The sequence below is a fragment of the Falco naumanni genome, chromosome 10 (assembly GCF_017639655.2).
Source record: "Falco naumanni isolate bFalNau1 chromosome 10, bFalNau1.pat, whole genome shotgun sequence".
Classification (NCBI taxonomy): Eukaryota; Metazoa; Chordata; class Aves; order Falconiformes; family Falconidae; genus Falco; species Falco naumanni.
In genome coordinates, this window is record NC_054063.1 from 6,902,777 (window position 1) to 6,928,124 (window position 25,348).

Consider the following 25,348-nt stretch of genomic DNA (forward strand, 5'->3'; position numbering starts at 1 on the left):
GGTGATATCAAACAAAGAGAAAAATTATCTTTTCAACAGTACAAGTCTCATTGCAGAAGAGGGCTAATGTTTTGATAAATATTTCTTATTATTACCACAAGTTTTTAATGGTTTGGGATGGCACAAGTGGGCACACATACACCAGAACTAGTTGGAAGCAAAGGTCCCAGAGCCAAACTCTTGCTATTAACAGCCAAATTCAATGAATTCCTAATCTTTAGGCTTAGGAATCCACAGTTTCCAGACTTTATTTTTCCTCCCCATGGAAAAACATAACTGTGACCGTGGTTTGTTCATTCACAATTTTGGCTTGAGCTTTGTAGTTATTTATGACTATGCCATAGAACTTGCTCATTAAAACTTCACTGAAAGTCAAACAGACAGTTCCACATTAGACTGCTTTCCAAATGTGAATCTGTTTACTCCGTTCCAATGCCAGCCTGTGTACTACTAGCCCTCAAGGAACATGAGGCTGGTAAGACCAAGGAAATCTTTAAGTGTGAAAGTTTTCTCTAAACTTTTATTCCCAGAAATCTAGTGTTGACTGTTTCAGGTGCAAATGCACCAAAACTTAGCAGAGGTCACAAAGCTGATCCATTACCCTGAAAGCTTCAGTCTTCAGGCTTGCTTCTGTTGCTACCTGTGATGTGTGGGCTGTGGAGCAGTCCACCTCCTATTTACAAGAGTAGCCAAGTAAAGTCCAAATCTCTCCTGAAAGCTCACTTCACTATTAAAATGCCAGCATTTTTCCATCTGTCATCTCTAGAGATATTTACATGTTTAAGAGTTCCATACATTTCCATTTTTTCATTATCAGCCTCAGAAAACTCTGCTCATCTGCAAATACCCATCATCTCCCAATATTGCCAATGCAACTAAAGCCAATAATTAGCCTCAGCAAGAAAACAGACACATACCTAACCCCTCATGGGGACAGAGTGTATATTCCACCTGAAAATATGGCTTTCATTATTTTCAGAGTGCCTAAGCTATCAACAAGCTAACATTTACCTCAGCTGGATCCAAAGAACCACCTGTGCCAATTACACTTATGTCATACCAGTAAATACCTGAGGGCCAGGCATTCCAGATAACTTGCTAGATATTGCCAATACCCATCTACTGATGTGCCAGCACCTTGTCATCCAAGAGAAAGGATCTGCCATCTGAGCAAGTCAGGAAGGCTGCCTGCTCCACCAGCAGTAGACTTCATGTACTAGTTTTTCTTTAGATACACATACCTGGACAAAACTCAGCACAGAGGTTTCAGGGCAAGAGCTCTTGAGCTCTCTCCATCAGGGCTCAGGTGAAAGAATAGGATTCCTGATGCCACATACCATCTATACCACGACTTGGCTGTCACATAGGTAACTTGAAGCTTGTGTACAGGGGCCAGATGTGGTAGCTACTGTCAATAGAGACCTCGGTGAAAAACTGTCCCCAAAAGCAGAATCAATACTTGTACAGCGGTCCCCAAAACCAAAGTGTTTTTATTTGAAGATGGAGAACTGTGACCAGCAACATACTGTGAAGAAAAAAAGTTACATCCTTAAATTGGAAGAAAAAATTTAAATTACTGCAGTGGTAAATGTAGATCAGTTCTGAGGTCCAGCCACCTAATTGTCCATTAAGATATCAAAAAACAGATTCTTCTTCTAATGTAATAGTCTTCTAAAAGAGAACCCAAGAAAATGCTAAGCATTACTCATGATGGAACTACAGGACAGAGCTTTCGACTCATGACTCATCCAATAAAAGTGAAAGCAGTTCATAAGAGATTCTGAGAAGTTTCAAAGCACAAGATAAATTTACCTTTAAAAAAAACCATTTCAGCTAGAAATGGGGGGGGGTGGGCGGGAGCGAATCAGTTACAGGAAACATAGTGCAATAGTTACAGCTAGGGAATGAGAATAAGGAAAACATTCTGCTTTCCACAACAAGGTTTGTCACCAACTTCTTCCCCGCTACACAGCAAGTTACTTAACCTTTCCATATTTTGAGGTAATGGTATATCAAATTCTCCTACTCTCTTCAGTGCAGCAACAGATTACATTTGCAATAATGTTGGGGGTTGTTTACTTGCATTCCTTGAACATCAAGTTGGTTTTAAGATATCTGCCCAAATCCAATTCCAAGAATTGAAGAGTTCATACATGTGAGAGTGGAATGCCTAGTGCACAAAAGTGTGTTGTTTCTTTTTTTTAAAAAAAGTGAAATGGTTGACCACTGAGAGGAGATGACTAAGAGGGGAATAAACACAGAAAAATAGGTTAGGAACCTTTAACATCCTGGAACCCCTAAAAGATTATAAAGAATAAAACAGAGCAAAGTCAAAACTCAGAAGGAAAATGCTGTTTTGTAAAACGTGCCATTTGTTCCCACAAAGTCACTGTGACTCAGGAGCTGGTATCACATAGTCACCAAAGAGTTAAGGTTGAAGGGACCTCAGTAAACTTCAAAAAGGAACATTCTTATGGTTAATACAAACTACCGAAGTTAAAATTAATTAAAATTTTAAAATCAAGTCTCATACTTCAAGACAGCTGCTACCTGTATTGCATCCTCCTCTTGGAATGTCACTGAAAGTTTGGCATCTGATTTTAACTGAACACCAGCCTTTTCCAGGATGACAGCAAACAGAATGGAAGAACTAGATGGGACCAGGGGTTGTCAATAAGACATACATGTAGAAACACCCAACAACCCTGCCACTGACTTCAGTGGTGAAATAAGCAAAAAATGTATTGTAAGTTTATGAGTCAAGGTTGACTGGGACCTTTTTAAAATTACATATACAAAATACCAACTTTTGCAGATAATTATCAGGTCACATACCCATAAAAGTCAAGAAAAGCTATTTTATTACCTGCTTATCTTACTTATTTATGGAATAGAGCCAATATTAGTCAGCACAAGTAGCTGCTTGCAAGCAAGAAGGCTTCAATCAGTAAGAAGTGAAGGTAATTAAAACAAGGGAAATCCAGAACACAGTTATACCTACCAATCATGTCATCTAAATTGTACTATTTTATTCATTAAAAATAAAGCTCTGAAACAAAGATGCTATATTTTGTGCAAGTTCTTGATTACCTTTCTGCCGAGGGAGCATGTAATTTACAAGAAAGAGGACTTAAAGCTTTAAGTGCCTCTGACTTAATTCAGCATGCTGTATTGATGGTCCCATTTAGATGATTCCATTTTAGGCCCCTCTAACGCATTAAAGGCATGACTTACTCACATCCATTTGGCTAATGATCCCCTACTGCTCTAAAGTAAATGACAGCTATTTACAGTAAATTATTCAATTAGATAGAGGGAAGTGCAGTATTCATTTTATATTGTTTGACATGGCAAAACAGAAGTGTGCAAGAAGGCAGGTGGGGCATTTTAATCTTTCAGAATCAACTGTTTAATCCACAGCAAGAGAATAAATATACTCCACAATACTTGTCAGCATCAGATTCTTATTGTAAACATTCTGAGACTGAAGTGTTGCAACTCCAGATAATACTTCTGAAGTGGGCAGAATTCTAAGTCATCATACAATGCAAGGAATGCTAGTAACCAGCATCTTACAGAACTGCGCACACAGTTACTTCTTTTTTTAAACACGCTAGCAGGAGACTGAATTTCCATTTTAAAAAAATATTAGGCATGAGCAATTCTGAATACCAGTTATTTGTAATGGAATTTATACTACAAAGTGCCTACCTCATTGTCAGAAATGGGACTGAATCTCTCAAGACACTTGGATAGTGGGTATTTTTAATTCACAAAATCCCAGGAAAGGACAGCTCAGCTGCCCTCACAAATTGAGAGGGATTCAGAAAAAAAGAAAAAAAAAAAAATCAAATAAAGGACAAGCTACAGAAGTGCAGATTTGGGCTAAAACACAGCCTGAAAGAAGGGAGTACGATCACACTGCAATAACTCAAAAATAGTCTTAGATTTGAAGACCTTTTCACGCATTCTTCTATTCTTTTCCAGGTGCTGAAGGGTGTGCTTTCATGCATGAGCACATGCACATGTTACAATCCCCACTTCATACATGCTAGTGTGGCCACCACACCTGAAAAAGGCTGAAACTATGGCTTTGATGTCCCCTATCAAACCCCTGCCTCCTGAAGGGAGGAACAAAGGAAAAGCTCTCCTCATTATGGGTACAAGCACAAAGTCCAAGGTGCAGGTAAGGCCACTGCACATCCTAAGCCCGTCAGTGACCATGCTTTGCACCATTCTCAGGCCTCCTAGCATTTAATACACAGAAGAGGAAAGAAGAGGCAATTTGCCTGAGTCCTCCTGGCTAGCCCTGCTTGTGGAGAATTTCTCTTTTCCACAAGCCCAGAGTGTCTCAGAATAAGTGCCGAGCACCCCAAATAGAAGAACACTTCCCTCTGGCTAACCTGCCAATGCATTTAATTTTCTGCAGGCAGAGGGCCAAGTTCAGCAAGCACAGCTCCCACTAAGTTTAATGGGAGGTTGCTCTTGCCTATGCCAGCAAGCAAAGTTTGCCCAGGCACTGCAAGCAACATACTACAGAAAATACAACTGTAGCCAGCATCTGTATTCAAAGGATACATTTGAATGGACTACTATTTTTTTCCTCAGTGGTTCAGTTCTAAAGCTGCTGGCACAATGAAACGCTTCCCACTCTTGGTATGTACTCACTCACTTCCGTGAGCAAGAATTCCAGATGGCCGTTTGTAATGATGACTTTAATCAAAAGACCAGCTTACCACGACTAGCCTAGTAGACTATTATGTCTATATACCCAAAAGCGCTAGCTAGTTTGTTCAGAAGGCCTCCTACACACATGGCTACTGAATTCCTAAGGAAGGCCTGCATTTCAATGGCTCCAGAGCCTACTTTCTGCAATTCAATACTTGCTTATTTTGCTAGCTACCATCCCCCTCTTATGAAAGATTTATCTTATTTTAATTTCTAGCTCCACCAGAACCAAATAGATTAAGCAGATTTTAGTCTAGATTCTCAGTGGCTCTGAGCTACTGAGGCTGTGCCAATTTTTACTAGGCAAAGATTACTCCATTATTATTTGCAGAAACTCAGAAATCCCCTTCCTTTGAAATACCTTTTAGAGGCTATAGTAATACAAGTAATAGCAGTAACAATTCTAAACCTTAGCAAGCAATACCCTGATCTTTCAGTCTCTAGTGGCTATCTCTGCTTGACCTACACTACTTCATACAATGTCTTCCTTGTCCACCCTCCTGCTCTCAGACTAAACATACTTATATCTGCTGACATTCCTTCTGGTGCACAAGAGGCTTGGATGTACATTTGTTAAACATGCAATGATTCTCTGAAATGTTCCACAGTTAATTTCCAGTGAAAAATTATCTGCCTGAAAGGCACTGAGTCAAATCAGATTGCAAGCCAATCCTTCATCTAGTAAGGAGTTAAGAATAGTGAAAACACTTAGCATGGCACTTGAAATCACCCAGGAAGCCCAAACTGTAAAAAAACCAAAACAAAACCACCACAAAAACACACACACAAAACCAAAAACCAAAAGACAAACAAAAAAACAACCCCAAACAATCACAAGATTGTTCTCTACACCAAATAAATTTATATTTTTCGAGTTCTGAAATCACCCACCCAGCCAAACAGGAAAGTTCAGAGCAACTGAGACATTAAAGGTACATTACACATCATAGCTATACTGAGCAGTACTGAAAATGAAATATTGAGTATGCAAAATAGTTTATATATTTCTGAACAGTTGTTCAGAATAGGCTGCTTGGAGTGGTAAAAGTTAGAAGACACTGAAGTGGAGGAGGCAGGAGCAATCAATATTGTACTTCACAGTTTCCCTTAAGCTCTTCACAGAGAAGTCCTTCCTTCCCCAATGCCAGGCTGTGATGGGTGCATTAGCTGCCCACATAGCTGGTGGGAGCACAGCTCAGTGGGCCACTCACACCAGCGGAGATGGCACAGCCAAGCTGGCCTAAGAAGATGGCCAATACTGTTGCCAAGAAAATATAAGAGCAACTATCGGAAGGAATGACTTAACCTACGATGAAGCACTTGACATCATCTCCTTTCAGATGGTACAAATAGGAATGCTGAGGCCCAGGGACTCAAGCTCCTATGTCCCCATCCCCATTTACTGCCAAACCCTTCTGTCCCAAGCAAAAGCCCTGTCCTTATTGTGCACAAGTTTCTCCAAAGCAAGGACATTAACTACATTAACAAATCCAAATGGACTTGATTTACAAATATTATTTACAAAACACCCAAACATCCCTCAGAGAGGGCAGACCACAGTAATATGATACCAAAACTCAGTACAATTTCCCTCCACCTTATGCAGGTGCACTGCGTTTTTCATTTGTGTTACAATTAACAGACATTACAGGTCAGGCGGACACATCAGCTAGAAAATGGCGCGATGATTAGGTAGCAGGCCTGCTCATATAACATCAAGCTTTGCTTAGTTTTGAGGCTTTTTTCCTCCCCTCAAAAGCTTTGACATTGTTTTCTAGCTATGGTAATATTTTGATAAAAGAACAGGCAACATTTCCACATAAGGTATTGAGTGTGCCATCCTATAATGCCCCCTCTTCCTAATCTCATAATTCATACATGTTAAGATTTTTTGAAAAAATTATACAGAGTACTTTAATAGAACTGACCACAAGATAGAATGATTCCCTGAGACTTTCCAGGTCTCCCACAATGTCAGCAGCTGTTTAATACATCTCTGTAGAAGTGGAAGTCCAGATTTTTTTGTGTTTTTTTTTCACATTTTCTTTCCTAGAAGCCAGAAGTCCCCTTATTCTCAAGTCCTGTGAATGCTCTCTTAAGTCATATACTTAGGAGCTAGAAACGGGAGGAGAGAAGCAAGAGCACTTAAACACACAAAATATGTAAGAAAATAGATGCGAAAGAAAAATCTGCTCTAGGGAAGCACTTAAATTGAAAAGGACTGTGACCTGGTCTGAAAAGTAAGCAAAGATGCACCATGAAGAAGTCTTACTGCATCCTATGCTTCTAGCTTAGCACACCACTTTGTGTTGGAAATAGTAATTCCCTGGCACGAGGCAATGCTCCAGCAATGATGAAAGCACATTTCAGGCACAGTACTGTGTTAAATTCTAATCATGCATCCTTCAACCAGACAATCCATGTTGGCTAAATTTTTCTTTTGCAAATCAACATAATTTGGCTCTTTCTAAATTCATCTTTCTTTTCCTTCATTTAATGATTTCTCCAGAAATGCTTAAAATTGAGGACATTTTGAGAACTAAGTTACAAAATCTGGCATATGAAGAAGACCCAAATTCCTATAAATAGATGAATATCCCATTTTCTGGAATTCTAATCAGCTTCTGCTTTTTATTTCATCCCTATTAGATGGCAATCTCCAGAGCATTTTTATGACTGCTGAATATTCATTCCTGCTTTTTCCTTTAAAGGAAACCTATTGATTGACTGATTTTGTAACTCAAAGTGCAGGTCCCACGAGGAAAAAAATAAAGTGGACATAAAAGTACCAAAGTTTATACCTTATAAGGTAGAAGGATAAACAGGATTTCAACAGTAAACCTCTTTCTACTTGAGAGACGGGTATAAAGCTCTGCACCTCACAGACTCCACATTGGTGTCTAACAGTGCTGTGCAGCACAGCTATATTTTAACATTTCTAGAGAAATACAGCTCCAACTTAGTATCTACCTCACATTCACAGATTATCTGCATTTTCTCAGGATGAAAAATAATAATACCATGTTTATATTAAATTGCTACTGTAACTAAGGGCTAGCAAGAAGGTCTCTTTGTTGGTTAGCATGGGCACTTTGAGAAAGCAGGGAGGATGGAACCCTGCATATAACAACACTCCTCAGTCTCCTGGTTTTTTGTCTCCCACTTCGTTGCACACAATTGCTCCTCTGACTTCTTCCAGCTGTCAGACCCCTCTTGAGCGCTGTAATGGGACTGGCAAGGGCAGCATCCGGTGTGTGTCTGCCCAGACACCACAGCAGCCATGTCGGGAGGCGAGTAGTACTGAGTCACAGCTGAAGGCAGCGCTGGGAGTCCTGTCCCACACACAAATGTCAAAGTATATACTCACCTTCTCAGTTATGAGTCCAAGAAAATGCAAAATCAAACCAGATTTTCTTTTGTTCATAGCTATGTTCCTACAAGTACCTTATACAAAAAGTAAGGCAGGAAAAGCTGCCACACAACACACACCTAAAGTAATCTTACTTCAGCCACACTTTGGCAGAAAGCCTAGGCAGCAACAAGATTTTTCCCTTTAGCTAGCAAACAGATCCCATTTCCCTTTTTTCCAGGGCCCACATCCGTATGTTCAACTATAGTTTTGGTATCAGCATTTAGTTTCATATGGTTACCATTTCTAAGGAAACCACTTCCTCAGTATAGACACAGTTAGTATATTTTCTTATTTATATGTTATTCTGGATTTGGCAGAATACTTCCAGAGTGTGGGAGAGGGGAGAAGAGAGACTGCATGGGATAGAAATCAAACCTAGAAAATCAAAGATAACTTTATTCCTTAAGACATGGTAGATCAAATACAAATCACTACAAAAACAGTTTCAAGCTCACTTTCTGCCTTTCTTTTCACAGTACAGCTATCACAACTGTTCAGATCTTTTCTGGTGAAATTACATATAAATGCATTTATAAATACATGCAAGCATTGCATGAGGAGGGACTAAAACAGCCAGATCACCATCTTTACTGCTATTTGTCTAGGTGCATCTAGCTCTGCTTTCCCAGGGAACACAGCGCCCTGGAGATATCAGAGACTTTGCTCACTTGCAGTCTCTTGGATATCACACACAATCACAGTGTTGGTAGAAAACTCAAAGCATTTATGCAAGTGCAATCTCTAGCACATCTACACCTTGATGTAGTACATCATAGCGGCTAGCTAACAGAAGCAGCAAAGGCAACCAAAGTCTCCAGCACAGGTTGGGTATTATTCTATCTTCATTTTCTTTTTGTTGTAAACAGAAACAAAAACTAAAGCGTACTCCAACAGGCAAGGAATAAGTTTGTCATTTCAATACCAAGTTTTGAAACAGTAGTTCCAGAACCAAGTATCCATAAACCCTTTAGGCTCCAAGACTGGCATTAAATACCATGGCTTTTAAAAAAAATAAAACCCCAGTCCTCAGCTTGCCCTGGTATTAGTGGCTGCCAGGAGCAAGCTTTTGCTTACTCTAGCAGTTTACAGGTCAATGCATTGAACTGATACTGGCAAAGACACAAGTCCAAGAGACACAAGAGCACAAGTTTCAGTCTGACACTGCTGTTGCATGGATTGACATCAACCATTGCAGCTGCTTGCTCCATCACACGATATCAGAATGGTTCTTTTAAACACATAATAAATATTGTCTTGAATAAACAACCAGCCACTCGTCCTGACACATCTCACCTGGCCTGGAACAAACAAGAGTCAGAAAAATGAAATACCAAAAGGTCAGTCCACTATTAGTACAATCGATGCTTTCAGACTCACATTTGGGCTGAAAAATGCATGTTTAAATCCTATATGCAGTGTATGCCTGACAGTGTAATTTCTTTATATGAAGAAAGTTGACATTAGCAAATTAGTTTGATCCTGACCTTTGAGAACAAGTTGTCCTACTTTTAATTCTTCCTGTGCTTGAATCTGACCAGGTTTGCTTTCCCAACTGCAATGTTATTGCATATATATTTTCTACCTCTTCAATCTGTTGGTGGTACTCCAGCTGTCTTCTGAGGACAGCTAATGATCAACAGCCTATTAGATTCTGGTGAACAAGTTTTCAAATATTTTTTTTCTCCAAATAAAAGTAGATCTCATGAAGCAGATCCTGGGGAACAAAATCTCTCAATGAATCAGATCAGATTCAAGGGATCAGGTTTTCAAATAAAGAATCATAACAAGAAGACCCAGAAATCTTTTCTAAATTTAATGAACACTGATTTTCTGGGTCAAATATATGGATGACAAAGCACACCTGACATGAATTTGAAAATTACTTTTCTGAAGCTAAATATAATGTTGTAATATAGATTCATTAGGAATGTAATCTATGGTGAATCAACAGCTTTTCTCTTATTGGAGGGCAGCATGGGTGCCAACAAGAGATGGTGGTCATGGAGCAGTGCCAGGTTACACCAGCTGAAAATATGGCTTACTCCCCTTGCCACAGAGAGCTAGAATCTAAGAATACTAAGCTATGGCCCAGGTTTATTAAAGTGCATCTCCAACTATTGTATTCTCTCCAAAATCTTTAGACTTTGTCCTGAAGTACACAATGAACTAGAATTCAGCTCATGTAACACAACAAACTATCCCTGGGGAAACACAGCATCTCTGGGTACCACTTCCCTCACAGAAAACTCAGTGTAAATGCTATGCTTCCTTTCACCCCCATACACTGGTCTTACCTTGCAGCATAGGACCAGTAAGTAGAAATGAAAAGCTGCTTTTCTGTAGGATCAGAGCACAATCTGAAACTGTATGATTCAGAAAGTCCTCTTCAGGATATAATTCAAATTTTGTAAACATTAAGAGTTTATCAGCACCAAGCTGGTTAATAAAATCATTTGTGTTGTCACTATTAATTAGGTTATATGAAGAATTTAAATGAAAATAATTTGAAAAGACATTACATGAAGCAGAAAAACATTTAGCTCCTCTTCCAAAAGTTTTGCAACTTTATCCACAATTTTTAGGAACTATTTCCTGTGAGCTGCATACTAGAAAGGATTTTGATGACAAAAAAATATCCCATTAATAAATCAATTGACATTTCATGATTAGTAAAACATCATATTAATTACTGTCTTCATTAAAATAGTCAGACTTACAGGAAACAAAACAAAACAGATATCCTTATGTTATGAACAAAGGTAACATTCATTGCCAGTCAAAGACTGAGATTTTTGGTTCCAGTGTTCACCTCATCTTGTAACAGTTAGAAGCATGTTTAAGTCCATGAAGTTTAAAATTAATCAGATGACCCAAACAATGAATAAGAAGAAATCTTTCCCTTTAAAAGCATTAACTGTTCCTTCATATTATGTGGCACAAACAACATTGAAGCTTAAAAGTAGTTTTCAAAACTATAAATCAACAACAAAGAAGTCAACATACTAATGCAATATAGATGTAAAGTTCAGTTTGTTTTTCACAGCATAGTAGCACAGCTTAGTACTTAGAGATGGCATTTACTTTTCTGTCTTTTAATCCATCCTAATAAAGAAGCAGACATTTACCCTACAAGCCACTTTTTCAAGCCATCTATAGGCCTTCTGGGTGGATTTCTGCCCACTGCAGGCTTGCAGAGTAGAGAACAGGAAAGTATTAAATGCTTTAGCCCTACATGGGCACATCACACCTCTACTGTATTAAGTGCAGACAATTTTTGTAAAAGAAAAAACCAAAACCTACATATTTGCCCAATAGATTTCTACATCATCCACATGCTCCCTTTTCAGTAACTTTAACAGATATGAACTAGCAGAGCTAAGTTCAAAGAATTGCTCCAAGAAACATTTACAATCATAGAATTAATAGCTTACCAGGAAGGGGATGGATGGTGCATGGCTCTACTTAAAACTGTAAAATACAGTTCTTGTGAACACTAGCCTACCTACCAGTTTGGACACCACTGGAATATCAGATATTATTAAACTGAAGCCTGGCCAGCAGCTGACATAATGCTGAAAGTAGACTCAATTCCCTTTACTTCCACTGGAGCAAGGAAAGAAAGCTGAGATCACATTTTGTTACCAAAATGGAATTTTTAGAAGAGAAATGGAGGGGCCAATTCAGCCCTTTTGAAAAAGCTATGCAACCTCAAAATAATAGTCAGGGCTGTGATGTGATTGAAGCAACTAGTATCACATTTTGGGGGCCAACTTACTAGGTATGCCTTTGTAATTACAAGTTTACATCCATCCAGCTGGATGAACAGCAGTAATGGTGCTCATTTCCAGAAGATGAGCATTTAATTGTTAAAAATATTTTTTTAAAGTTAAAATTCTTTCTGAAATCATATCCTCTTTGGTTTCTTTCTTGGCCCAGTTTTCAGTACTGGAAACTGCCAAAGTCCATCTATCTTGAACAGGCTCTTTAGCTGGGAAGGCAGAGCACCTAAAGCTGGAACAAGACCCTTCTGCCTGAATATTTTCCCTCTGCACTGAAAAAATGCTGCATTATCTCTCCCTTCAGGTAAAAGGGGACACTCATTAAATGTGCAGAAATCTGTTTTAGAACAGGAAACCTGCAAGCTAGAACTGCACAAACTGAGCAAGTACAGTCCTGCTTCAGCTGCCTGCATCATAGCTCTCCCAGCCTTGGTTCAGCTTGCTTCTCATCAGCCAGAAGGAACGTTATGTTGTTCTATGCTGAAAACTCATTTGATGGTTATTAGCATTTAATCCAGTTAGTTTATGCTAACAACCAACACCTTTTGAAAAATTCATTGTATACAGTATTTGCCATCCAGCCTCCCAATGCCTTCTTCAATAATATATAAAAACAGCATGAAGAAACTTTACAAAAGAGAAAGGTATCATCACCAAAGAGACACAGAGGGGTATGTAATGCAATCATGAAACATAAGCAGAATCAAGCTCAACAGCACTCATTTTCTAGTATAACTAATACATCATTGATGATGGTTTGCTGTTAGCTCTGTGTTCTTACCTCACATCTTGTTTCAAAGGAAAAGCATAAGCTCAGCTGTTGCTAGATCTACTTTATCTTTGGCTTGATGCTAAGTGCAAATATACCTCTCAAACTCACCTCTTTTATGCAGGCCAGAATTCAGATTCCTTCTCTGCGATGACTTCTTTGACAAGACTGCAATTCTCTATGGACAGCCTCAAAGCTCTGGAAAAGGAGTATTTTCTGTTAGTTCTAGTTTTGTAGGTTTTGTTCATTGTTTCGCACACCCCCACCCCCCAAGTCCTTTAAACTTGTTTGCATATCTAATAGCAAGAGAATGTAGAATCTTGAATATAAAAAAAGTAAACTATTTCAAGCAGCAAGAACAACCAACAGGGGAATAACATACCTATGTTATATAATTTAAGGAAAAGCTGCAAATACACCACTTAGCATGCAGAGAAATCCAAGGTTTCAGTCCTGCCAGGATCCCAATCCAGCCAAGTACTTAAGGATGTTCATAGGAACCAAAATGAAAAGCCTCATATGTTTAAAACCTGACACCTGCTTAAGTGCTTTGCTACATTAGGGCCAGTAGCCTCAGCACTTCTCAGCTAAGCTGCTTTTGAATCTTCACTGAAATTCCTTCCATCGTCCTTCGGCACTTGCCTTTAACCTCTCCAAACACCCTGTGGTTTGGATCAGGGGCCATCTGAGGCTTGCCTCAGCACAGCTGCTGTTTCTCCATGAAAGTGTACATAGTAAAAGCAGTTTCTAAGCCTTTGACACAGCCCTTGAAATGAAAGGGAAACCTGGTACAGAAACTTTAAGAACAATACTGAAAAGAACATGCCCTCATGCAGTTGCTTAGATCCAAAACAATTTTTTTAATGCCTCGTAGGGAATGGCTGCATACCACACCTACCTTAAGGGCTATTTGGAAACAGCTGCTCTTGGTAGTTCATTTGGAAGTGACACACTTTTCCAGACAGACATGGTTTTCTGGTTAGAGCACCAGTCCGATTCTGTCCCTGGTTCTTGTGCAGCCCAGTGAGTCACCTACACCCTGATTCAGCAAAATGCATGCCTAGCCAAGAAGATACAGAGCATATGCTTAAGGCCAGTTTATTAAAATTTGAGCATGTTTGTCAAATAAAGCAAGTTTCTGCTTTGTTGGACTAAAGTCTCATGTTCTACAAAATATATAATTACAGCAGAGGGCTATTCTTCCCTTTAACTTGCCTTTCCATCCTGCCTATTTAGTTGATAAGCTATATGAAGTAAAACTTCCTTGGATTGCACCTTCATATTTAGCACAGCGGAATGGTTTTTCAGTACAGGTTTCTCAGTGCTTTTTTGTGGTCCACCTTCATGCTGAGTGTACACATTAGGCTCAGTAGTGCTTAGTTATGAAGTACTACCTTAAGGGGGTTTGTTTCTTGGAAGGGGGTTCGTTTCTTGGAGTTTGGGTGTTTGGTTGGTTGATTTTTGTTGTGGGTGGGGTTTTGGGGGGTTTGGTTGTTTGGGGGTTTTTTTGAGTGGGGGGTAAGGGGGGCTGTTAAATAGAAAAGTCAAGAACAAAACTACAGCATCTGAATGTTTTGCTTTCCCCCAAGCTCCAAGAAGGAAATAACTGTAGTGTGTGATCTAGTAAGGTGCTGAACAGGTGCAGAAATCTGCTTCCCCTGAGTCACCTCAGCACAGTTATGCTTTTCATATGATGCCACGTGGACACAACCTGGTCATCCAGCCCTCCAATCACTCTAGATACAAAATAATCATATACTTCTAGTCATTTCTTGCTTTATAGTACTCCTTCACCTTCCAGTAGCTTCAACAAATATAGCTCCTGTTTGCCAGATTTGACAGGTATGCAGGACATACTCAGAAATCTGTATTTTCTGGACTGGATGGGAACTCAGTTTCAAACATTTTATAGCTCGGAGAAAGATTTTCAGACTATTTTATCCTCCACTGTGTGAGCATAACTCTCAGTTAAAGACCATTAGGGTAAATTGAATAACTCTAAGATACGAAGATTTGGCCAACACTTTTTTAGGCAGATTAAATATACGCAGATTGTAATTGACAATCTATTTCAAATGATTAAATACGTACAGCATATTGCTGTGTCTCAGACTGCCACAACTTTCATACTGGAAACAAAATGCTTAGCAATCCAATCTTTAGATGTGTGTTGCAATGAAAAAATAATACCAAAAATGCATAGTTGTAGGCAAATGATAATATAGATTCATGCAGGAAAAAAATAGCACATGAGTGGAGAAGATCTTGTGATTAAAAAGTTGAACCTGGGACAAACTCAGATAAAAATTAATTTATTGATTAGAAAAAAAGAAAAACCAAAGAATGGCAAATTGAGGCTGCTTTTGATTATATCAAAGTCTGTCTCATTGTTTACCAATACCCCAACAAGTCTCTGCACATGCATCATCCCTCACTACCAAAAATGACAGTAAGGGCTATGTGTCTGTTGGGATGGTCTCTTAATACATGAGTAAGATGCCAGCACACTACAGGTATGATGCAGTGTGGTGGCTGACAAGCAACTGCCTTCTCATTATTCAGCCTCTGATCCCCAGAAATACTATCCTAAACAGAAATTATTTGCACAAATGGGTATTTTGAACATCAAAAAATGAAACTCACACTATCCATAGAAAGCCAGATCATAGGAAAAAAACAGCTTGTGGAAGTACATAAAATAGTGTCCCTCCCTTTAATTAAAAAAACAAAAATAAATCAGGTCAGCATAAGTCTTGTCTGCATCACGAGCATGTCTCTGTTACTCTGTTCACAGAGATACCACCATAGTCTCCCAGGCTCTAGGACCAACACACTAAACCTACTCATCTTTACCTTGAATAAAAATCCCAAATCCATGCAAGACTAAGCCCCCCGTGTATAAAGCAGGGATTCATTGTGCACAGAACTTTTGAGGAACCCTTCCATTAATCTGGGATCCTCCAACACAAATAAGCTATGAATACATGAAACATCCCAATATTGTTGGTCACATGCCACATATAAGTAATGCTGGAAATCCCTGTGTATCTCTATCATACATACAGTAGCTCCGACACTTAAGGAAGTGAAGCATCCTTACAGCAGAGATACAATCACAGTATTTAAAATGCAGTAGTCCAATACTTCCTGGAAGCTTCAAACTTACTGCAAGTGCACAGAACAGCATGTGTACATGTACTTGGCCATGAAATCCTAGACTGGCATACATTAGTCTCATTTAACTACCTAACAAGAAATGTCTTCTTTCTTATATCACTAGAAAACACAGTTCCTTCAAATAAGGAACAATGTTTCCACTGTAGCAACCAGCACTGCAATGCTCAGAGCACTTCCATCCCACAAGAGTGATAACACCTCTCCAGAATAAATACAACAATCCACTTTTGTGAACCTTATTTATCAAGCGAACCTACTGACATCTTGTCAGCACAAGCACTTCTTTTCATCACCAGAGGTTTGTCAGACCAGAGAATATTATTTCGATACTGCAGCATTAAAAAAAAAAACAAAATCATACCTTGCATTTGATCTAATTATACTATTACCTACAATTTCTAGTGGCACTTTAAAGTCTGGACTTTACTCTTCTGCAATAGCACCATAACAAAATACAGCTACATACAGTGAGGCCTAACAGGTTTTATAGCAGTATCTTAAATTTTCTTTTAGCAATACCTTTTCTTTTCATGCCATAAACAAAGCCTGTGGTATACAAATATTGATCAGCACTGAATTATGTCAGATTCCTGTCAACAGAGCTTACTTGCATTGAAGTTTGGCCAGCTGCTCAGTGTTCAAACAATTTCACTGAAGTCCTTTTCTATGGTGAATCACTTTGAGAAGAATATATTATTGTGGACAAACCATAAGCATCTCAAAAGTTCTCTCACTGTTTGCTTATATTTTAATACATTCATGCAGTGGTTTTGATTCATTTGCACACCATTTGAGGGTAGTATTACAAAATAGCGTTCATAGTCCTAGGAGGGACTGCACACAGCTACCATTGACTCAGAGGTATGATCAGAACAATGTCTGGCTTCTTTTTGTTTCAAAGGGGTATGGGAATGGGTGAAGCTACCATTTGGTAAAGGTAGTTCCGCCTCTTGCTTAGCAGACTTCATAAACAGAGAGTAGGAGGCAGAGAAGGGCTTTGTTCATTCCACGCATGCTGTGTGCTTGTACAGAAAGGCAATAACTGATTTTATTGCAAACACCATAGAGGTTTCTGGCCTCCTTGGTACCACAACTCCCCTTCTCAGACAAGTAAGCTGTAAACTTGCTTTAAAACTGATACACTAGACACTCTTGTGCCAAGTTTATGAAGCATAAAAACTTTTCAGATGGCTCTAAAAGAGCTTTCAAGTGTCCAAGAAATTACAGACTTATCTACAGAAGTGAATCTTCTTTCACTCGCAGTTAACAGACTTCTACTACACAAACTTCATCATTTTCTCAATAATTTATCTATCTACTAGCCATCCAGTTTTTATAAACGTATTAAGAACCCCCTTCAAGCTTAATAACTTTTAATGTAAACATATATATCATTAACTGTATAAATAAATTTGCAAAGATATTCATTTGAATCTCCCTCACCTTTCAAGACAAGGCTGAAGCCATTATAAAATCTAAGGTTCAAATTATGTCCTCTTTTTCTCTCATTAGACAGGCACACAGAGAACTAATGCACTATTAAAACCACCACCAAGACAAAACAAAAAGTCAGCTCCTACAAGTCGTCCATGAAAGGCTGCCTTATTACAGCAGAAGCCACATCAAACACTGTGTGTGGTCTTTGGGAGAGGAGGCCTTTGCTGCGGGAAGGGTTTGCAGTCTCCTGTCCACTAGGAAAGACACTAGCATGAGCAAAGCCACAGAACAGACCAGGGCAAACATAAATAGATCATGAAAGCATTAAAGATATGGGAAAGCAGACTGAATCCAAGACATGTGTTCTGAATAACAAAGGACTTTGAGGAGGAGATAAGGCTTCCTATATTAGATGGGCTGCAAAACAATGGTCGCAGCCAGGCTCCAGGATTTTGTTTTCCTGCTGGTTTTAGTCTCTTCTTCCCCAAATCAACACTATATTGTTCAACAATAAGCACAGCTGATTCTGCCCTTTATGTGGAATGAAGCAAGTGTTTACCAGCTGTCCCAAAGCCATGAAAGGCTCTGTCATGAAAAAAAAGAAGTCTTTGGCCATCCCAGTACATCAAGCTGTCAAAGTGTTTGAACATGGTTATTGTTACATCTCTGTTAATGTTAAAAAAATAAACCAACAGTGATCTTGTACGACATTTATATAATAACCTATTAATCAAAATCCCTACGCAAAGTTCATCTCTTATTAAAAAAATTAACTTGACAGATTAGCTCTACAAGAGTTGAAAGCTGTCAGACTTAAAAGGCTGTACCATAGTTCTCCCCCACAGCTTTTGGCAAAAGCTAATCAACATAGCTTTTCAACATCCCCTAGTTAATTCACTGGCAAAGACAGAAGAATTTACACTCCTCTTGTGTAAGGTTATGTTAAAATTGCATCTATTTTTGCAGCAGAACTTACACATCCAAATCCCTCTGTAAATATCCCCCAGTTTCCACAACAGCGAGGCCACCAGGAACCCAGTGTATCAGAGATCAATGACGAAACCTTCGTCTTCCCACTTGCAGTGTGTCATATGCAGATTGCGTACTGCCTGAAAAAATAAATAGCAACCCCCTGACAAAAACGTAAGATAGGGATTTATCCTTGCTTTGCTTTTAGGTACCACATATTTGAAATTGAACTCTACAAATTCCAGGAAGCCAAAGAACAAATCAGAGCAAACAAATACCAACACAGCAGAGTTTTTCCAGGTCTGGCACCACCAATCTGCTGTTTTAGCAATTCCTGTAGGAAGTAGTGTCTTTGCACATCTGTTTTAATTTCAGAGCTTGAGAACACTTCCTACTTAGAAAAAGATATTGGTACTTCTTGACTCCTGGATCCTGTTCTCCTGTGTGCCTATGACTAAATGAAACTTAGGGTATTCACTAACTTATTTTTGCTACAGTATAGCTCATGCTTACCTTCCTACACATATGTATAATTCACTTAAAAATCAATAGCTGATCTAAAGTTTTCCTAGGAAAGGCATTACAGTATTTGCAATGAACCAAATTGTCTCTTCAGACACTTATGGAAGTTTGGCTCCATAAGAACAGTTATCACAGAAACCCCCAAAATACATTTCCCTACACTCACCACACTGCAGTATGTGATGTGCCACAGCCATTTCCTCTTTCTGAAGATGCACATAATTGTGGTATCTTAGATAATGCAGTGAGCATGGAGAAATGGTAACCTTTGAAATGGAAAAATGATAGTTTGCACAGTAATTGCAAGCTATCATAAACGCCAGAGTTACTTAACTGCAAGACAGAACAAAGGCTGGCCCCAGTTCGAGGCAATTAAACTCCACAGCAATCAAAATAAAAATAAAAAGCCTTTGTCACAAATGTACTTTTTCATATTTACTGGAAATAGTGAAGCAGCTCAGCCTTAATGAATCAAGAGACTGAGCCAACCAAACTACAGGTCTGGCCTCTGGGAAGACTCTGGTCTTTGCCCCAAAACAAACCAAAACACACACACACCAAACAAAAAAAAAAAACCCAAACAAACAAACAGGGTAACAGGCACTAACTCAGAATTTTCTTTCCAAAAGTAGCAGCTGGCAGCCAGGTCAACGGGAGGAAGGCAAGCATTGCTTTATGGACCTGGAGCCGTTGCAGAGTTTGTCTGGCATTCAAGAAATGATCTTATCTCCAATGATGGGCATTTTGTTTATGGACTCAAATCCATAGCAAGTAATGAACAGTGATTTGGCACATAAAGTCACACTTCATTATTTCTCAAAAATCTGGAGTTACATTTATATTTAGCATATGTAATAACTAATAAAGCAATTGAGTTAATACAACCTGAAAGCTAAAAGATTACTTTTACAGCACTGTGATGGGTCAGTTCCCTCCTTTAAGCAGCATCATTCCCTCTTTAGCAATATTACTCCCTCTTTCACATCCTCATCTCATTTTCTTCAAATCAATTACCCCTGTGCCCATTCCTTAAATTTATTTTGGAGGTGCCTAGGCTGTGGGGAAGAGTAAAAAAAAACTCAGAAAGTGTTTTAAATTGAAAAAGGCTGTAGAAACCTGAATACATTTTTAACAAAGAAAACTTGAGGCAGTGTGAAAAACTCTACATATTATCCTTTTATAAGAACTTTTCTCCCCTGGTTAGTTCCCTGTTCTTATTATTCAAAAGAATGAGTTCTTGCTTCTTACTCTTTCCCCCTCCTTCTCTTCTTTCTTACACACTATTTGCTTTTGAAAGGAATTGGGAATTTTAAGCCCTTTCTGTACCTGGTGTGCTTGCTGTTACAGAGGCCTTTCATTAGGAGATTACATAAGTGGTACTTGAAGCAATAATGGTGCAAAACAATATTGTAAAGGAACAATTTATTCATGTGATAAGAATTGCCCCATTTATTTTCCATAGAAATAGATCTGATTAAATTAATGTTTCTGTTTTCAAAGCCCATTAAACTGTAGTCTGCCCTTGGTAAATGGTACAGAGATTCACAGTGCTAGACAATATTTTTGGTTTGTTTATAATAAGTTTTATTTACTATCATTTTGTGACGTAGCTTCTTGTGCTCAGGTTTTGACAATGGCAAATAAAATTCTGCTGAAAATAGAAGCAAATAAGATTGACACAAATATTTCCATCTTCCTAGCTGTGTCCAAAAAATGCAAGATTTGAGAGAAAAACTGAAATTCTCGTATGATGTACCATTAGGCGCAAGAGCTGCTAACCAGGATCATAAAGAAGAACTTAAGGCACAGGGAGCCTGATTAATCCTAAACTATTCTCCTGTCTGTCCTTCAGGCACAGTTGCCAGCCTCTCCATGGAAATAGCTCCAAAATCTGCCACCAGGTGTTTGTGAAATAACTTCACTCTAGGAAAGTGCACGTTTTATAAGCACCTTTTTTAGATGGCATGTTTATCCATGGAAACTCCCAAGAAACTAAGAGAAGAAGAAGAATATTCTTAAATCAAACAATATTATCTAGATCACATCCTGACACAAGGTCATTTTTCTGCATGTGGGGGTTTTTGATGAGAGAATGACAGAACACTAGTCCATGAATTCTGGTACTGCCCTTGAGCACTGCAGGGTGGGTGCCTGCCATTCCCAGCAAAAGCTACAACTAAAGAGAGAAAAAGTAGTATTTACCTTATTCAGTATAGGAGTAGAATAATTTTTAGAAAGTTTTTTATAGGATTCTGCAGTCCTGCTGTTTTTCTTCCACCTCTACAACAGGGCCTTTGGTTTGTGGTTGTGTTTGTTTTTTTGGTTGTTGTTCTTTTTTTTTTCTTAATTCAATTGTCTTTGGGGAGTTATTTTAAGTTATTCCATAAAGAAAGTAAACACTTCTCTTTTGTCCATTAGTACAGTAACAAAGTACACAACCCTGAGCATCCAGAGAGCACCTTATCACCTTTAGCTTTAGTTTGAACAAGGAACTGTGCTGTAATGATAGTGTCTAATGTGGCAAGCAGTGTTTTTCTGTTAATCTTCATTGAACTTCATCTGTATTGTTATCATGCTCAGATCAGTATTAAAATTAAGACAGTGGTTTTATTTCCACCCATCATCATGAAGGGATTAAGGAGGATCCAGAAACATTACAAATTTAAGTGATCAAATTGAGAGAGAAGTGACATCTCCATCCTCTCCAATTTGCATGTTTGTCCTCAATTTTTTTTAAAACAAGATGTAGAAGTGGCATGTTCCCAACTACAACTGAACTGTTTCGCCATTTTTGTGCTTTATTATGAACAAGCAACGCTAACAGATTGGCCAAGGGCTTCATAGTAGTCCTGGCAATTTACAGTCTATCCTCTGCTTTCAAATCTATACAAAACAATCACCGTGACACCGTGATGCTCAGACCAAAACACAGACTATTTTTGTCACACTGCCACCCTTCAACACCAACAAGACACCGGCAATACATTTTACTATTACATCATTTTGTACCTGTTCGTAGTACCCAGGCCTACTTCATTGTTGACCTTTCTGCCAGATGTATTGGTTCCTGCAGGATATTATGAAAATAACTGTATAAACCCTAACTTTTACTAGAGCTGATCAGATCCAATGTGAGATAATCTTCACTGTACACAGCTGTTCTGAAGGCCCCAATGGGAAGCTGCACACTTTTTTGGATTGCCAGACAGTGGGGGCTTGGGGGCATTTTAGAGACAGAAAGTAAAAGCAGACCTGGGGGGGCTCAAAGAAAGGAAGCAGGGGAGAGGACAGATTTATACACTCAGAAGAAGAGTATAACTCCAAAGTACTTACTAAGGAATTTACAGCTGCTGTTTGACTGAAGTGAGCTCTCTCAGGTGTTAGCTGTATTCATCCCAACACACACTTGGGAGCACATTTTCCACTCACATGGTAATTATGGCCTAAGCTCTTTTTTTTCCTTAAACTCCATTTCCCCAAAAAAACTAGCAAACATGCACACCTATGTCTAGCCAAGCAGAACCAAAAAAACCAAAAACACACCCCCACCTCAAAAGGTTGCCCCACTTTCTAAAGCATAGAAACCCAACCTCTATGTGGGAATCAACACAAATTTGCATCCCAGCTATAAAGCCTCAGTTGCAGCTTCTAAGTGCTAATGTAGGTTCACACATATAGTACATAATCACAGCCACACATCAACAGTTTAACTTTCAAAGTTAAACAGATTCTGGAGGTGCAAAATTTTCTCTCCAAATTCTAAATTTCAGAGCCAGTTAATTGCTTCTCCATTTGTAGAGGACAACAAAATAGCAATGAAGGCTTAGAAGACACTTACCAGGGAGCATATTTAAGATTTATTCCAGTTTCAGAGTCATTATTAATTTCAAAATGATACTTTGGATTAATAAAAGCAGTCTTTTATATTTCTTTGCCAAATCACATGATGCTGACTGTCCAGCCAGTTGGGGTTTGGTTTTGTTTGTTTGTTTTCTTGTGGTAACTAATTTGCCAGCAGCCCTACTTCTTTGCAGGGGTGATGCCTCTGCAGCAAGGCGCTCAGGACAGTCTATTTAGTGATTGCTATGGGTGCCTACCAACACTTTTCTGATGAGCACAGCTAGGAGAGGGAAATACAATCTTAAAGTTACTAAACCAGTTAATCCTTAACACATGGAACAGTGAGAGGCAATTCTCTGGCCAGGAAAGCTTTCTCACAATGGATTATAGAAAGCCTAATTTGAATGATGAGAGTACGATGGTGTTCCAGCCAAGAAAGCTGCAAATATTTTAAATTAAATAGTTTGAGGATGCTGATGTTTTACATCTGCTCCTCCAGGGTATTTTTGTAATGGTCAAGTTAAGGCTCTAAGCCCAGATCTAGATCATGAGTTTCTTAGGATATTACCTATATTTTTCCTAATTCATATATGGATACTGTAAGTAGTAAACCCCCTATATGTAGGACAAAATTCTGAAATAGACTCACTGTATGCAAAATGTGCTATATTACACTACAGCTTCTTACTCTAGGACAGAGACTGACACAGAAGGCTTCAAGTAATATAAAGTTTAGAGAAAAGTCTGAGTTCATAAATCATTATTTGTCCAGTTTCAGTACTCTTGGAGTAATGTGTCTGCAAAGCCTCCAACAGATGCCTTGCTCCAACACAAGGGAACATTGCATTTTCCTAACTAGTAACTGTGTTCACATCCATGGGAGTGGCATGGACCAAATTTTACCAAAGATAAAGTTTGAACTACCTTATATTTGTGTGTTGCCTATTCGTCAAATTAACAGCAATAAATCACGCTAAGTCTACTGAGTACTTGACAACTTTCCCATGATGGGCTCTAACCATAAAAGAAACTTTTGTTTCTCTAGGTTTATTTGCAAGTAATATATTCTGAAAGATATTTATTGCTTACACATTTTACAGGCTGATTATCTGTTGTTGTTTCTGTACTTAAGTTTGTACAGTCTGTATATTTAAATAAGAGTATATATTTAAGTGAAGTCAACCCTAGATCTCTTTAAAAAGAGGATATCTCTTTCTCTTTTTTTATAAAAATTTTTGGCTTGTTACCTCAGCTGTGCTTCCCACCTAGGCAGTGGCTTGAACAGACAATTATTCTCTGGGCTCCAGCTCCGATCATTTGAAAAGCCACAAACTTGAGCCGTTGTTGAGGAAGTCAATTCTTCCAAGCTGTGCAGCTTAATGGCCACAGAGTACTTTGCTTAGGGTGCAGTTTTGCCATGGCCAGAAGTTTTAGTGGTGGGTTTTTCCTAATGATTAGGCAGCCCCTTTTTGTAAGCATTGCGACTGGTTTGGGTTTTTTTTCAGAAGTTTGAACCAAATCAAAAAAAACAACCCCATACTAAATATCAGATTCACTAATCTATGCAAGTCACAGCCTTAGAAATACATCTATCAGTTACATCCAGGAAAAGCTTCAACACAAAATCTAGAAGACTGGACCAACAAAACCATAGCGATTGCAGAGCAGGGCCAAGTGCAGGGGTCTGGATTTGAAGTTTTCAAGGTCTTTCTTGATACATCAACAGATACTTGCATAGAAGACATATATACGTCATATATATGCAGTTTCAAAGCTCAGTCAGACTGATAGACAGTATATTGGAGACTTGACTAGATTTAAAATCTTGAAATCATTCTCACAGGTATCTATTTCAGTTATTGCCCTTAGTTTAGAGCATAAGTTAGGGACCTAACCAAGAGGGATTTCAGCCCAGAGTCTCCAGCCTATGCAGATCGTGAGACAAGGACAAACTAAACGCCCAGAGATATAAGAGACAGGCTACCTTCCCCACTTCTGCAGCCAGTGGAGTGAAAAGCTTATCTCCAGGGCAAAGCTTGAGCAGCCCCCTATAACATGCACTAAGCAGCTTGCTGTCCTTTAGCCTCTGTTGGCAAAGGCTCCTGTGGTACAGCAGTGACTCAGAAGTTTGAGGAGCTCACGGGGGATTGCCCTTGGGGAGGAGATAGCTCCTGGGGTATTGCTGCATGCTGTGGAATACCTCCAAACAATATTGAGCAAGAAAATTCTCAGCTGCCCTGAGAGCTGAGCAGCCAGTCCCCTCAAGAGCATCACCAAGAGGCCTTACTTTATATAAGAAAGGCTGCTTTCGTACAGTTTTACTGCAGAACCAGAGGATGATGGCGCACCATCATCATCTAGCACCACATACAGACTTGGATTCAGCTTTTAAAAAAAAAAAAAAAGAAAGAAACGAAAACCCACACACACCACACAGAGTCAAACCCACAGAAGCAACTATACTTACACAACCTCCAGGTTCACAGAAAAAAGCCATAGCCTTCTTCTCATGTGCTGAAGCTGCCAGCTTCTTTTCCTGTCTCAAATTACTCTCCACTGAGGTGGCTGGTCAGTGATGCGCACTGATTTCACACTTTTCAATCATTTAACAGCACTCCATAAACTGCTAAATTCAGAAACCCCAAACACCCACTCTCAAATACTTTCCAAGCTTATTAGTGTAAATCTAACCCACCTGTGCAAGCTGGTAGAGAA

At 38.9% G+C, this 25,348-nt stretch overlaps 1 protein-coding gene across 3 annotated transcripts in view; it reads right to left on the reverse strand.

Annotated features, from left to right (window-relative positions):
* Window positions 1-13,214, reverse strand: part of INSC (INSC spindle orientation adaptor protein) — a 120,173-nt gene extending 106,959 nt beyond the window's left edge. For all 3 annotated transcript variants that reach the window (XM_040609396.1, XM_040609395.1, XM_040609394.1), the window contains exons 1-2: window positions 13,071-13,214; window positions 12,800-12,886 (exon numbers count right to left, since the gene is read on the reverse strand). The gene's annotated coding sequence lies outside the window, so the exon portion shown is untranslated. The remainder of the gene's footprint in view (window positions 1-12,799; window positions 12,887-13,070) is intronic.
* Between the last annotated feature and the right edge of the window lie 12,134 nt (window positions 13,215-25,348).